The 14,836-nt window shown below is 35.2% G+C and overlaps 1 non-coding gene and 1 pseudogene across 1 annotated transcript; one reads left to right on the top strand and one right to left on the bottom strand.

The window, feature by feature from the left end:
• Window positions 1-10,731: 10,731 nt before the first annotated feature.
• Window positions 10,732-10,836, top strand: LOC145625853 (small nucleolar RNA R71). Its single transcript, XR_014110752.1, has one exon. It is a non-coding gene; the product is annotated as a small nucleolar RNA R71 (small nucleolar RNA).
• Window positions 10,837-13,429: 2,593 nt separating this feature from the next.
• LOC145624972 (uncharacterized) lies at window positions 13,430-14,836 on the bottom strand (annotated as a pseudogene).

Raw genomic sequence — 14,836 nt, 5'->3', positions numbered from 1 at the left:
CATAGAAAAACAAGGTTGCTTTGCACAATTTCCAAAACATAGCTCCACCCCGTAGTGGTGCAGACATAACCACTTACAATAGTGCAAACTCCTAATCTTTTGTACTTTTCAAGTACCTATGCAACCTCCTCATCAAAACGATCAAATGATCATTGCTCAAGTTAAGAGTATACTTGCTTAATCTACTTACATAATAAGCAATGTCAGACTAAGCATAGTTCCCAAGAAACATAGCACTACCAAATAGACACAAAAGTTCACATATGATCAAGAAAAATTCAAAATCTTTATATTGTAGCAATGACTCATCCATCACAAGTTTAGCCGTAAAGACTTCCAACAAAACTCAGTGAATTAGCAACAAAATCCATAGAAGAAATATCAAGCTTTACAATCCCAAGGAAAAGATTGTAGAATTCTACACATAGTTAAACATAACCTAACTCATAGTCAACAACTTCTTCCACGGAAACAATCACTCATGACATTTCACTAGTTTAAAGTTGATACTCTAAAGACATAGAGATACCAAAACAATCTTGTAAGACAAGCTCGATCAAAAATTGTCTTTAGCACAATTAATCACTTTCAGGCTTCGCATTATACAATAGAAAACTCTAACATTAGAAGTGCCTCTCATTCTTACCAAATTTAAAAATCCATCACCATTAATAAAAGAAGAAAGAAAGACGTGGCATTCCAATGTGCATATGTAATTACAAGAAACATAGTGCTAACACACATACATGCTTAAAGGCATTATCCATATAAAGGATCAATCAGGCTCATAATAAAAATTACTACTCCAAGACTCGCCTACAAAGTCATGAACTAAATGCAATTACTAAGCAAACACTGAGTCAAGACTTTGAGTCCAACACTAATTCTTTTTTATTACTTCCCCCACATTGGACAACAAAGTCCGATTCAAAGCCCTTATCAATACGCCTAAAACCCACATTCTCAATAAACGAAATATTTGGACATACAAAATCCCTCCAATATTCATATGGGATCTTTAATAACATACATTTCTTATAACGAAATCACATAAGTTTATAAAACCTGAACCTCCACATGAATGCATAAGGTCCAAAATTCCAAATCCCAAAATGAAGCATAGTCAAATACATGATTGAGAAAAACCCATAACTATGTCATAGAACTTGGGTCTAATAACATATAAGGTGGACAAGAGTAGAGATAAATCTTTGAAACATTGAATTAATCAAAGATAATAATTCAACAATACTTCAAAATATTAATTCCCATGCCACCATATGAAATTTAGGGCCTTTACATTTTACTCATGCTTTATCCATAATGAATTATAACACAATAAAGAGTCATAGACGGTAACAAGAAACCATCATAAAAATCGAAAAGTCGTAGTTTAATTCCCAAAATACTTTACTCAAAATTCTCCAAAGAGAAAGTCATATATTCTCCTTAAGGAAAAAAAAATATCACATAATATCCCTTCACAAACTCACCATATTAGAAATATAATTCTACATATGTTAATGAAATACAAAAATTATGTAATGAGATCACGTTACAAAAATTATGACTTGCATATCAACAAATGAATAATTGATGCAATAACTCTAATTAAACTCCATATCTAATACATGAATAATGGCAAAGTAGTACTAGAAGTTCGTACATACACCTCAAAACATATGACAAAGACATAGCTCAAACTATCCCACCATATAGGTATTTAAATCAATAAAGCTATCTCCAAGGCCAATTTCAATCCACAAAATGTAGAACCAAGAAATTAGAGGTAACTAAACATATGGAATTTCATACTCATTTCAACAAATATTTATTTGACAAATTCAACATTCTTTGTCAAAAACTAGAAAAGCATATATTCAACAACATAATAATATAATATCATTGGCCAATTAAAAATAAAGTAACCCATATTACTATATTAGTTATATTGCAAAAAGCTAGGTACAATTTTATACATAACATAAAGCAATAACTCAACCATTCAAAAAATAAAATCAATCACCAATTAAAAGGTTTTTAATGTACTCCCATGATTTAAGCTAACTCTCCAAATTAAAACTCCCCATACAACAATTACTTAGTCAAAATAACCAAGGCTATAATTTAGAAAATGGATGACCAAAAGTAATATTCATGATTCATCAGACATACACTATATGCAGAATTAATTCCTTAATTAATTCTCACAATCGTCAAAACTTTAGCAAAATAATTCCTTGAATTCAATCAACCAGAGTGTTAAGAAATAATTGCCCAATCAAGTACTAGCTAGATAACGTAATTTAATATACTCACAAAGTCACAAGTAGCCAAAGAAGCTTAGTAATGTAGGCTTGTTGCATATATCTATCTATATTAGTTATTACATGCAGACATGTATAATAATCAACATATATAATTGCATTTTTATAAATAATCATATATATCATGAAAATAACTAATGAGTATAAGCAATACTATCACAAGCTTACAATCCGTAATTGCTTAATACATAGTAAATCATGATAACTACAAGAATGATATACTCCATACATAATAAAAGAAAGTGATATGACTAAAAAGAATCACAACATTATCTAACTTTGACATATCAAAATTAAAAAACTATAGGTCAAATAATCGTTTCTCAAATCAATAAGGTTACACATTCATAAAAAACATAAAATTTGCTCCAAATATAAGAAAACATTCTAAATTCCACATGTTAATAAATAGACATTTAGAATCAATAAGCATCGTCTTTTAGATTGTTAGTATATAAGTAAATTAAACAAAAATACTTATCTCAATGTTGTGTAGACCAAATTGACTATTGCCGCGTCGTGGATAACCACTGACCTAAAAGACGATTCCGCGCTACCCCGGTACAGTAGTTATCAAGCGGTCGCCCTCCAGAATAAGCACGGCGCCGGAGTTTGTGTGCACTCACAAACCCGACTGGAACTCAGAATACTTGCCCAAAACCGAAGGAATATTTTCTGAAGAGAAGAGAGGAAGTAATTGTATTTTAGTATATATTTAAGCTTGTAAAAGCACACATATATATAGAGGCCAAAAAAGGTAATGTGCAACATTGAAGAAGGCAACAACCAGCTTGATTTAAGGAGAAATGGCAGCCATAAAAGGTATTAACATTTTGCCATTAAACCCCCATTAAACAGCTAACAATTAGGGAATCAACCCAACAGTCAATAATTATTGTAATTGATCACAACTTTCCAAAACAAGATCAAGCCAAAGAATAGAAAAACATAACTGAAAGATAGATATCAATGTGAGACTTTATCACATTTGTTTTCCCTCTCCTTCCTTTGTGTTTCACTCAAGAATTTCCAATAGAACATAATGTAACCTTCACGGAAAATTAAGATTTCATTTAAGTGGGGGTTTCAATAGAGGTAATGGCAAATGGGGGGCATGGGAGTTACAATGGGGGGCATAATACTAGGGATTTACAAGCAATAATGAACATCCACAATGAATATATTTTGTAACAGTCTCTCTTGGATGGACATTATTACAATAGATTTAATGAGCTTATATGCTGTCTCATTAAAAACTTTTTAGGAAAAATCCCTTGGGAAAAAACCATGGATAAAGGGAAAAGAGTGCAGCACACAGTTACTCCCCCTCATTATTATATCACTAGAGATCTTTGAGAAGACGCAATTCAATATGATAAACTAGCCTTTCAAATGTTGCAGTTGAAAGAGCCTTAGTAAATAAGTTTGCTAAGTTCTCACATGAACAAAGCTTCATAACATTTATATCTCCAATTTTCTCAAGATGTGCTTTATTCTATCACCTTTGATGTATCCTTTCTTAAGTTGAGAAATACAAGTTGCAGTATCTTCATATAGAGTTGTCAGTGCCTTTTTCCCGGATGATAAACTACAAACTTCTTTTACATGTTGAATTACCGACCTTCACCATGCACATTCACGATTAGCCTCGTGAATTGCTAAAATCTTATAATGATGGAAGAAGTAGCTGCAATGGTTTGTTTCATGGAACGCCAAGAAATGGCAATACCACCATTAAAGCTGTCAATTCGGGTAAACAGGTCGGGTTTGGGTTAGGTAAAAGTTGGTTGGGTAAACTCGGGTCATTGCCGTAATTTATGCGGGTCGGGTTCGGGTTGGGTCGTGCTTGAGTCGGGTCACGTCGGGTCTTACATCTTATCGGGTTTGGGTCAGGTTTAGGTCGGGTTAATAACAGGTCGGGTTACATTCGGGTCGGGTGAATAATAGGTCTAGTTTAGTTCGGGATTTCACGGGTTAAAACAGGTTAGGGTAATTCTCGGGTTCGAACCGGGTTTGGTTCAAGCCAATAATTTACGGGTTAGAATCAGGTAGGGTCATTCTCGGGTTTGAGTCGGGTTCGGTTCAAGTCTATAATTTGCGGGTTATGATCTGGTTGTGTCATTTCCAAATTAGGTCATGTTCGGGCTAAGGTCTCAAATATTGGGTTAATTTGGATTTCGAGTTGATTTTAGGTCGAGTTATCTTGGGTTCGAGTACATTTTTTGGGTCGGTTTGTTAAAAGCCTTTTAACAGATCTAGTTCGGGTCACCGCTTTCTCAAGTACAAACAAGTCAAGTCATGACCGGGATCATGTAAATTATTCGGGTCTGATTATCATCAGGTCATTGTCATATACTCATGCTCGCATTCAATCATTATCACGTTCAATTTAATCATTATCCGAAATTATTATTTATTTTATTTTTTTAATCTGAAATTGTAATTAATTATTTTTTTTATATAAATGCAATATAAGATAAAACAAACAAGCCTTAGGTCCAATAGTATTCGCAAACCGTAATTGACTACATTTAGAATGCACATGAACCTACAAAGTAGTAGTATTCGTAAACTGTAATTGCTTAATTGAAATATAGAATGAACTTGTACCTAAAAAGTAGCAGTATTTGTAAATCTTAATTACTAAATTTAAATAAAGAATGTACATGCATCCAAAAATTAAAGTAGTAGTATTTATAAATTTTTATCATTTAGATTGAGGAAAAATGAAGAAAAAAAATAATCCTCTGAAAGATTGAGGGAATATCTTCCTTCCTTATCATTAAGAAAATAAATGCACTGTACAATGTACATGCCTTTGTAAATCTTTATAGGCTAAACTCTAACTAAATATAAATAGATACTTTGTAATTATCATTTTTTATCAAGCTTAGTATTTTCTTTGATTATATAGAAATATATATGACAACATAATAGGGAACTATAGTCTATAATTTATGAAGATAATTATCTCCTTTGACCATACAACAAATATATACTATATTTAACTCTTAAATTTGGGGATGATGCTTCTTTCTTTTGCTGACCTGGACAACCTAGGTCCCCCTAGACAAAACGCTTTAATCAATAATAATAAGGCGGTCTAAATTGAATTTAAGGTGATTTGAAATCAGGCCAGGAATAATTTGGGTTGAATTTAGGATAGGTTAATAGCATGTCGTGTTGATTTCAGGTCGGGTTAGTAACAAATCGGGTTGAATTTTTGGTTAGGATAGTAATAGGTCGGGTAAAATTAGGGTCGAGTCAATAACAAGTCGGGTTGAATTTGGGTCGTCCCCTAGCCTTCGGAATAGCTTAGCATCGACCTTAGCACTCCCTCCTTCCCTTGGGATTCGACCTAGACTTATCCTATACCTCGGGTTGGTTTAGCTTTATAAATATTATTTTGGCCAGGAAATCTAGTCCCCAACGACCTAGGTTTATCGCTCGTCACATGGAGCTTCTTATCAATTCTTTGACCCAAAACACTTCCAATAGCCGTATCACTAGCCTCACACATCAATTCAAAAGGTAAATCCCATCACGGGGCTTGGACTATGGGGGTGGAAGTCAAGGCTTTCTTTAATTTGTTGAATGCTTCCAAACATCTATCATCAAACACAAACTCAACATACTTTTGAAGAAGATCATTGAGGGGCTTAGCAATTAGAGAGAAATCCTTGATGAATCTCCTATAGAACCCGACATGCCCCATGAAAGATCTCACACCTTTCACATTGACCAGAGGTGGAAGCTTTTCAATGACCCCAATCTTTGCTTGGTCCACCTCAATTCCCTTGTGAGAGATTTTATAACCAAAGACGATGCCTTCCTCAACCATGAAGTGACACTTCTCCTAATTCAAAACTAGATTCACTTTCTCACATCCAGCCAAAAACTTTTTGAGATTCTCAAGACAAGCCTCAAATGAAACACCTCCCATCGAAAAATCATCCATAAACACTTCCATTTCTTCTTCCAACATATCTCCAAAAATGCTCATCATGCACCGTTTGAAGGTTGCGGGGGCATTATAAATCCCAAATGGCATTCTACTATAGGCAAAAGTTCCATATGGGCAAGTAAAAGTTGTTTTCTCTTACTCATCTGGATGAATAGCAATTTGAAAGAAAGTAGAGTAGCCATCAAGAAAACAATAATATTTGTGTCTTGTTAGTCTCTCAAGAATTTGATCAATGAAGGGAAGGGGGAAATGATCCTTTTTAGTGGATGTGTTTAGACGTCGATAATCTATACATATCCTCCATCCCGTGACCGTTCTTGTAGGAATGAGCTCACCTCTCTCATTCTCTACAACGGTCATGCCTCCTTTCTTTAGGACAACGTGGACCGGAGAAACCCAACATGAGCTAGAGATGGGGAATATGATTCCCGCATCCAATATCTTGGTGGTTTCCTTCTTGACCACCTCCTCCATTTGAGGGTGGGGCTTTCATTGTCTTTAAATGCTAAGTGAGGCATTATCCTCAAGAGTGATGTGTGACAGGCTAAAGTCGTATCACCTAATCAAAAGTAATTCCTAAAACCACTAACTAAAATAGATAGGGAAGTATGGTCGAATCCACAGGGAAACGAGTCTTTTTATTCCTAATTATTTAATATAATCTAGATTATAGAGTAACAAATTATTATTATCGAAGGGAAATTAAACTACTAAGAGTAAAAGTGGAAAAGAATAAAAGTAGGAGGAGAAACAATGAATAAAAGACCTAGGGCATAGGTTCACCAATAAATAATATTCCAGGGTAAAACATAATAATCAATCATCAATGCATCAATTAATCAAATCATAAAGGGCTTTCGCTACGTATTACAATCACATAATTAATCTACCGGTATTAAATCTCATCTCTCGAATCTCGACTTAACCATTTATAAATTAACCTGCCTATTGAAACTAGACCTAAACATCAATTCTCATCTCTCGAATCTCGAATCAATATTGTCAAACTCATGCATAAAAGATCAGGCCTAATCTAGTCACAGAGCATTAAATCAATCAATAGGAAATTAATCTAGCATTGACAATCAACAATAATAAATTACCCCTTCATATTATTTATGGATCCCCATAAACCCTAGAAAGAAAACTACTTACACATAATTAAAATTAAACTAATCAAAGCGATTAAAGAAAACATGATTAAAAGCAATAAGCAATTAAATAAAGCATAATAAAAACAATAATAATATAAACCAAAATTAAAGAAAACTACCAAAGTAAAATCAACAATAGTAACCAAACAAAAGTTAAACAATAACAATCATCAAACAAACGAGAAACAAAAGTAATTAGTACCAAGACAAAATAGACGAAAAGCGATATAAAACAAAAGCCTAAGAAAATCCTAACTAGCGTGCAAGTTACGGAAATATAAAGAAAATAATAGCTCCAAAAATTACCTCCTACAATACTACTATGTATTCCTATTTATAAACCACTTCACCGACATAACAAAATCAAGTGGGCCAAATAACAAGCCCACTATGATGAAGCGGAACATCTCCCATCAAGCTCGCCTGATGGGGCCAACTATCACCCGACCGGGCCCGGTCAATAAATCAGCCCAGCAGCTCTGATTTTCTTTGAGATTGGACTTCTTTTGCTTTGGGCCCAAAATCCTTAACTAACTTGCTTATCATTTGATCCAAAATATTAATTTGGGCCTCTTCATCAATCGAGCCCTTAATCACCGAACTAAATTTCTTTAACTTGGTCTTGGGCTTTAAACATACGGTTATAAAAATACGATCCGACTCTAATATCTTTGTAGTGGCTCAATAAGCTCGAAAATTGTTATAAATTTGCAAATTCCTACAAAATAATACCAACTCTACAAAAACACTAAAAAACGTATATTAGTAATAAAAATAACTCCGCAGAGCTCAAATAAGCACAAATATGACCGTGGGACGGGGAATAAAAATATATATAAAATAGACTCATCAATGTGGTGCATGCATAGGGCGGGACTAATACCTTTGAGGTCATCAATAGTATAGTCCAAATCACCTTGGTGCTTTCTCAATACACCATAAAACTTTTGGGCTTGGCTCTCACTCAAGGAGGAACTAATAATTACGGGAAAAGTTGAGTTAGGGCCTAAGAATTCATACCTAAGGTGTGATGGAAGAGGTTTGAACTCAACCATGGGGACACCTTTACCTTCCTTTGATGTAGCCACTTGCAATGCTTCTTGGCTAGTAATGTTCATGCACATTTTCTCATCAACATCCTCAAGGCTTCCATTGAGCACATTTTCATACAAAGCCATATCCTTGCTAAGATCACCCATTTTTCGCTTATTCAACAAAACATTCTCAAGAGCATCGTTATAGGTGAGTAATTGCTCATGCATGGAAGGCACAACATGATCAAGAGAGTCAATCATCATACAATTCTCTAAAGAAGAACATGGATACTTCATACTATCATTCAAGTCAAATTTTATCACCTCATCCCCTACTTTAAGTGAATTTTTTGCGCTCTTGACATCTATCATAGCACCTGAAGTAGCGAGGAACAGTCTCCCTAGAATGATAGGAATGCTAGCATCTTTGTCTATCTCAAGCACCAAAATTTCCACTGGAATAACAAATTTCCCAACCCTCAAAGGGACATCCTCCACCTTACCCTTAGGAAACTTGATTGACCTATCGATCAATTGCAAAGTGATTTTAGTAGGTAAGAGCTCCCCTATTTCAAGTATTTGGTACACCGAATATGGCATAAGGCTAACACTAGCTCCTAAGTCACATAAGACATTGTCGATTTGCATTTTGTAAATGGCACAAGGGATGGAAAAGTTTTCGGGATATTTTAGCTTAGGTGACATCTTGTTCATTATAATTGCACTACAATTCTCGGTCAAGTTCACCGTCTCCACAACATCACAAGTCCTCCTACCGCTCAAAATGTCTTTGAGGAATTTTGCATAGTTAGGCATTTGGGTGACAACAGCGGTAAATGGTAGAGAAAGGTGAAGTTGCTTGAGCATATCAATAAATTTTCCAAATTGTTCATCCAACTTGTGTCTCATGAATCTTTGTGGATAAGGAAGCTAAGGTTTCACAACTTCTCTCTCTTCCTTCACCTCCTTGGGTGGATCTACCATCACTTCACTCAAAAATGCACCATCTCCCTCTTCCTCAACTAAAACCTCCTTTGTACCCTTCTCACTCTTGCTCTTGCTAGGAAAACTCTCCTCAAGCACCTTACCACTCCTTGTTAGTATGACACTAACGGATCTCTTAGGGTCTTGGTCTTGAGAAGGTAAAGAAGAAGGGCTTGCATGGTCTTTCAAAGCATTGGCAAGTTGAGATATTTGGGTTTCAAGCATCTTACTGTGGGTCATCATTTCATTAAACTTCTTGTCACTCACCGCCATATAAGTGTTCAACAACTTTGTTTTGTTTTCAATGATTTCTTCCAAATTAGTCCTAGAAGAAGAATAAGATGATGATGATGATTGAACACAGAAATTATCATTTTGGGTCTTTCGAGCAAATCCGGGTGGGGGACCCCTTTGAGCATTGTTTTGAAAATTTCCCCTATTTTGATTGTTCCAATTACCTCTTCCTTGATTTTGACCAAAACCTTGATTATGGTTTCCATAACCTTGGTTATGATTACCATAATTTTGGTTTTGATTTTGGCTGCTATAACCTTGTCTGTTATAGTTACCTCGAGAATTTTGGTTCCCTTGGTTCCTATAACACCTTGGTTATAGTTGTCAAAATTCCACCTCGAGAATTTTGGTTCCCTTTGTTCCTATAACCAACACCTTGGTTATAGTTGTCAAAATTCCCATGGTTGTTGTAATTCCTACTCCATTGACCTCTTTGATTATCAAACCTAAAATCATTATTGTTTGACATATTATTCACATGCCCATTCACATTCCCATATTAATCATCACAAACATCCATACATACATGAGGGCAATTAGAAGTATCATGATCATACGATCCACAAACATCACAAAACAAGCATCCACTACGCATGTTACTAGAAGAGGGAGAGGGTTGAGAATTAGAAGACATACCTCTCCCCTTAGATCGGGAGGGAAGATTTGAAACTTGGGAGGTAGCACTTTCCAACTTTGCCTTGATAGCGGACATTTCCTTCCCCAAGTGTCATTTGTGAGGATAGATTGTTGATTGCATTTAGATGATCAACCGAGTACACCGAAGAGCTACTCTTGCTACTTGACTCCCCTTTTCCATCTTGCCAATCTCTATTTACCTCACTACATCTTCAATTATGTCTACCACTTCCTCCTCCGTTTTATTCATAATTGGACCTTCGGCTCCTCCATCTAAACATGACTTTCCTTGAGGAGGTAGGCCACCATAGAAGATTTGAATAATTTGGTAAGTAGGAATTCTGTGGTGAGGACATTCTCTTTGATACTCTTCGTATCTCTCCCATGCTTCATAGCGGCTTTCACTAGGCTTTTGCTTGAACCTTGGATCAAAGCTCTAGCCTCCGCCGTTTTCTTTTGTGGATAAAAACGGGATAGAAATTTCTTGGTCACTTTGTCCCATGTCCTTAGAGAATTTAGTTTGACCTCCTTGTCTAGCCATTCCAAGGCACGCCTAATGAGGGAAAAGGGAAAAAACTTGAGGGGATGAATTCTTGGGAAATTCCATTCAGTTTGATAGTGTTACAATACTTTTCAAACTCCTTGAGGTTGTGTTTGGATACACCTATTTCATTTCAAATAGTTGAATTCAATTCTAAAATTTCAATTACTAGATTTCAATTCCAAGTCCCATGTTTGGGAAAGTTAAGAATTTACAATTTTGGATTTCAAATTCTAAAAGTTGTTTGGCAAAACAAGGAATTTCAAATCCTGAATTTCAAATTCTAATATCTGTTTGGAAATACAAGGAATTTCAAATTCTGAATTTTAAACCAAGGTACATTTTGCCAACAAACTCTAAACAAAAAGACAACATATCAAGATCTAGCTAGTAGTTTTAGTTCACAATCATCTAAATAAAAATACTAATCATTAATACATAATAAAACCCAATCCAATTTTTCCACTTCCGGTAGAGTTTTTAACATTTCAAACTCATCCACCGTCCCATTCATGAACCTTTTCACAGCTTGTAGGACTTGGTGACGTGAGATCCCAAGTACACTTGAGACTACCTCGTAGATCTCCTGTGAAGTTGGCTTCGATGGCCCTTGCGCTCTGCTCACATACTCCTTAAACGACTCTGCAAAACAGCTCACTGCATCTGCTAGACGATCTCTTTTGAGCTTCTTGTTTGATCCTCCGGAAGAAGCCTCGGAGGTACTTGCATTATCATTTTCATTCTCCATTGCTGCAGCAGCTTCTTCATGTTGCTCAGCTCCTTCACCAGTAGCTCTATCCGAAGCAAACAAAGTACATATATCATCCCAATTCTCAATGAATTTATTTTGATATGCAGCGGCTTGGGGAGCATCCTATATTAGCAATAATCAACATCAATGTAAGACAAACTATAATCAGAAAAGCAGCACAATAACAAACTATAATCTGATATGCAGCGTCTTTAATATACTGCTGAGAGGCATAGCAAGCCATCAAGAATATACTTCTAAGAAATGCAACATTCCTGATCAAGTTCTAATTACAAGTACATCAGAAGAGCTGATCATAAATACTATACCAATGACATTTTATAAATATTATACTCCAATCCCACTATCTCGGTTATAGAAGCACACTCAAGTTTTTTGCAAAATTCAATGGGATTCAATGGGAAATGCTGACTCCTCTTGATTCTAGCTTAGAAGGTCAGCAGTTCAGCACCATTAGGCATATCTAAAGTTAAGAGAGCAAGCTCCACCAGCACACTTATAACCTTAACATGAGCATGAATGACTATAATGTCAGTACAAAATTTAAAATACAGCAATAAATAATGAAATCACATCGGTTGTTTATCAGGAATGGGGTCTTACTTGGTACAATTGTACCATAATCAGTAGCAGCATTTTGTCTATCATAAACTGATTTTGGCCCTCAATCAATCTAGAGGGTTCATAAGTACTGTATTACAAGAGTTAGAAGCCAAGATGTCATGTAATCCTTAGCACTAAAAAGAGAAACTTGTAAATTCAATTTGGCTTTTCTGAGATAATGATATCCTTATGCAATATATGCAAGTTATTTTTAAGGCAGAAGGTCAATGTTGTAGAGGCTCAGTTCAAAGGAAAATAGGAAGGTTTTCAGTTCGGTAAACAAGCCTAGAATTTCAGATTAACATATAAAACAAGCCTAAATTAACATATAAGCCTAAACAAGCCTAGAAGCAGAACAATTAACAATCAACAAGCTGAAACAGATAATAAAATTTCATATTATAGTCTATTCAATGAAACAAGAAATAAATGAAGCATACCGTACAGTATGTATACCAATCAGCAAGCTGTTCTATAGGGATCACCACCATCTTCTTTTTTTCATCCCATTTAAACTTCGTGTTAGTTCGAATTTCAGTAATAACGGAATAGTGCTTCTTCCAAACCTTAATCCGATTCCTAACATGATCTATAGTTATAGACATGCCCAAGTCAGCCCTTAACTTGTCAACCACGGCTTGATATGCTTGTGACTTGAAATCTCCATCACCCTTGTTCCCTTCATTTATTTGCTCAAACAATGTAGAAGTAAGTATCTCATCCATATTTGAATTCCACGAAACATATCCTCTTCTATTAGGAGGACCCATAGGTTGTTTGCCTTGTCTTTTAGAAGTCATTGTTCCTAAATATCACAATGTAAACATTAGCAGACAGCCAAGATAAGCAAAAAAAAAAAAAAAAAAAAAAAAAAATTAAATAAATAAAAATGTGATGAAAACATTAATATGCAGTCATGTAACTCTCTGAATTATACTGTTACATTGACAGGGGTGAGCTGAGTCCATAGCAGTTTAGGATGAATAAAAGAAACAGAAAGTATTTGTACATCCTAATAGCAAAAAATGCACATGGCAGTAGTAAATAGATAAGAAACAACAGAACCACAGTAAATATAGCCTAAGAAATCAAAACCATTAATCACCTATTATCCATTTCATTAAGTAGTCAAAATTCGAAGTCTCCTCCCTTGATACTCTTTAAACATCTTCTTGGCAAGTCTATCCCTAAACTCATTCCACTCTTTTGTTGACCGAGCACTAGTAATATAGTCTTCTTCTTCTTCTTATTCCTCTTCTACATCGATTACTTCCATATTTAACAAATCTTGTTCTACCTCTTGCATAAGAGTCGTTTCTTCCATTTTTTTCCTCTCTTAAAAAGTTATGGAGGATGAAACATGCATTAATTATCCTAATTTGAGTCTTTTTCCCAAAAAAACTAGGATCCCTAAGAATGCTCCTACGTTTCTTCAACAACCCAAAAGCCCTCTCAATAGTGTTTCGGGCAGAGGAATGTCGTAAATTGAAAAGTTCCATATAATTTGTTGGAGTGTTTCCCTGCCACAAATTTAAATGATAACGGGTTCCTTTGTAAGGAGCTAAAAATCCCTCACAGTTTGAAAAGCCCAAATCCACTAGAAAGTATTTGTCTGCATTATCAAATATTAGATTAATCATATAAGATTCAATATAAAATTACTAAGTTATGAGGAAAAAAAAAAATCTAAACTCTTACTTCTTGGTATTTTAAGCCCATTAGGCCTCCTTAATGCATCACGAAGCACACGAGGATCTGATGCGGACCCTTCCCAACCAGGTAAGACATATGTGAAACGAAGATTAGAATCACAAGCCGCTAAGACATTAGTACTAAGGTCACCTTTCCTATCTCGATAGCGAGGACGATCCTCAATAGGGACGGCCATCTTAATGTGTGTTCCATCAAGAGCTCCAACAACACCCTAGCATTATATTTCACAATACATAACTTAGGCTAATAAAAAGAAATTTATATCGTTTAAGCTATAAGTCATATTGATTTTACCTCAAACCATTTCCACTTGTTATCCTCGGCAAAACTAGTGGTTTGGTCAACTTGCTTGATGTAATACTTTCCAATCTTCAAAATAGATTGGAGGACTATATGGAATTGACGACTCACGGTCTCTCCATAACGGGCAAAGATAGCTTAAATTGTTCTATTTTTCAAATCTTGGGCAAGAATATGAAGAAACAATGCAACTATCTCTTTTACCGTGACATTTCTTGTTGTCTTTAAACCTCCCTTAGTTTGCAATATATGACATAATTTATTAAAACAACTTATGTCAAGCCTTAATTGCTCTCGACAAATCCTATCATTTTTTTAAAGTGTTCATCCAAGTAGCTCTAGTTAAGGCACGCTCATGCTCATTCCATGTTACCTCCTTAAGCCAATACTTTTGACCATAACATGCACCTACTACTATCATAATAAAACCTATAACTACGACAATAAACTCCATATCTTCGTCATCATCCCTTACACGTTTTAGCGACTCCCGGGTAGAGACTTCCTCTGACAT

Source organism: Chenopodium album, chromosome 3 (genome assembly GCF_948465745.1).
Source record: "Chenopodium album chromosome 3, dcCheAlbu1.1, whole genome shotgun sequence".
NCBI classification, from domain to species: Eukaryota; Viridiplantae; Streptophyta; class Magnoliopsida; order Caryophyllales; family Amaranthaceae; genus Chenopodium; species Chenopodium album.
The sequence above is the reverse complement of the archived record's forward strand: the minus strand, read 5'-3'. Positions and strand labels throughout refer to the sequence as shown.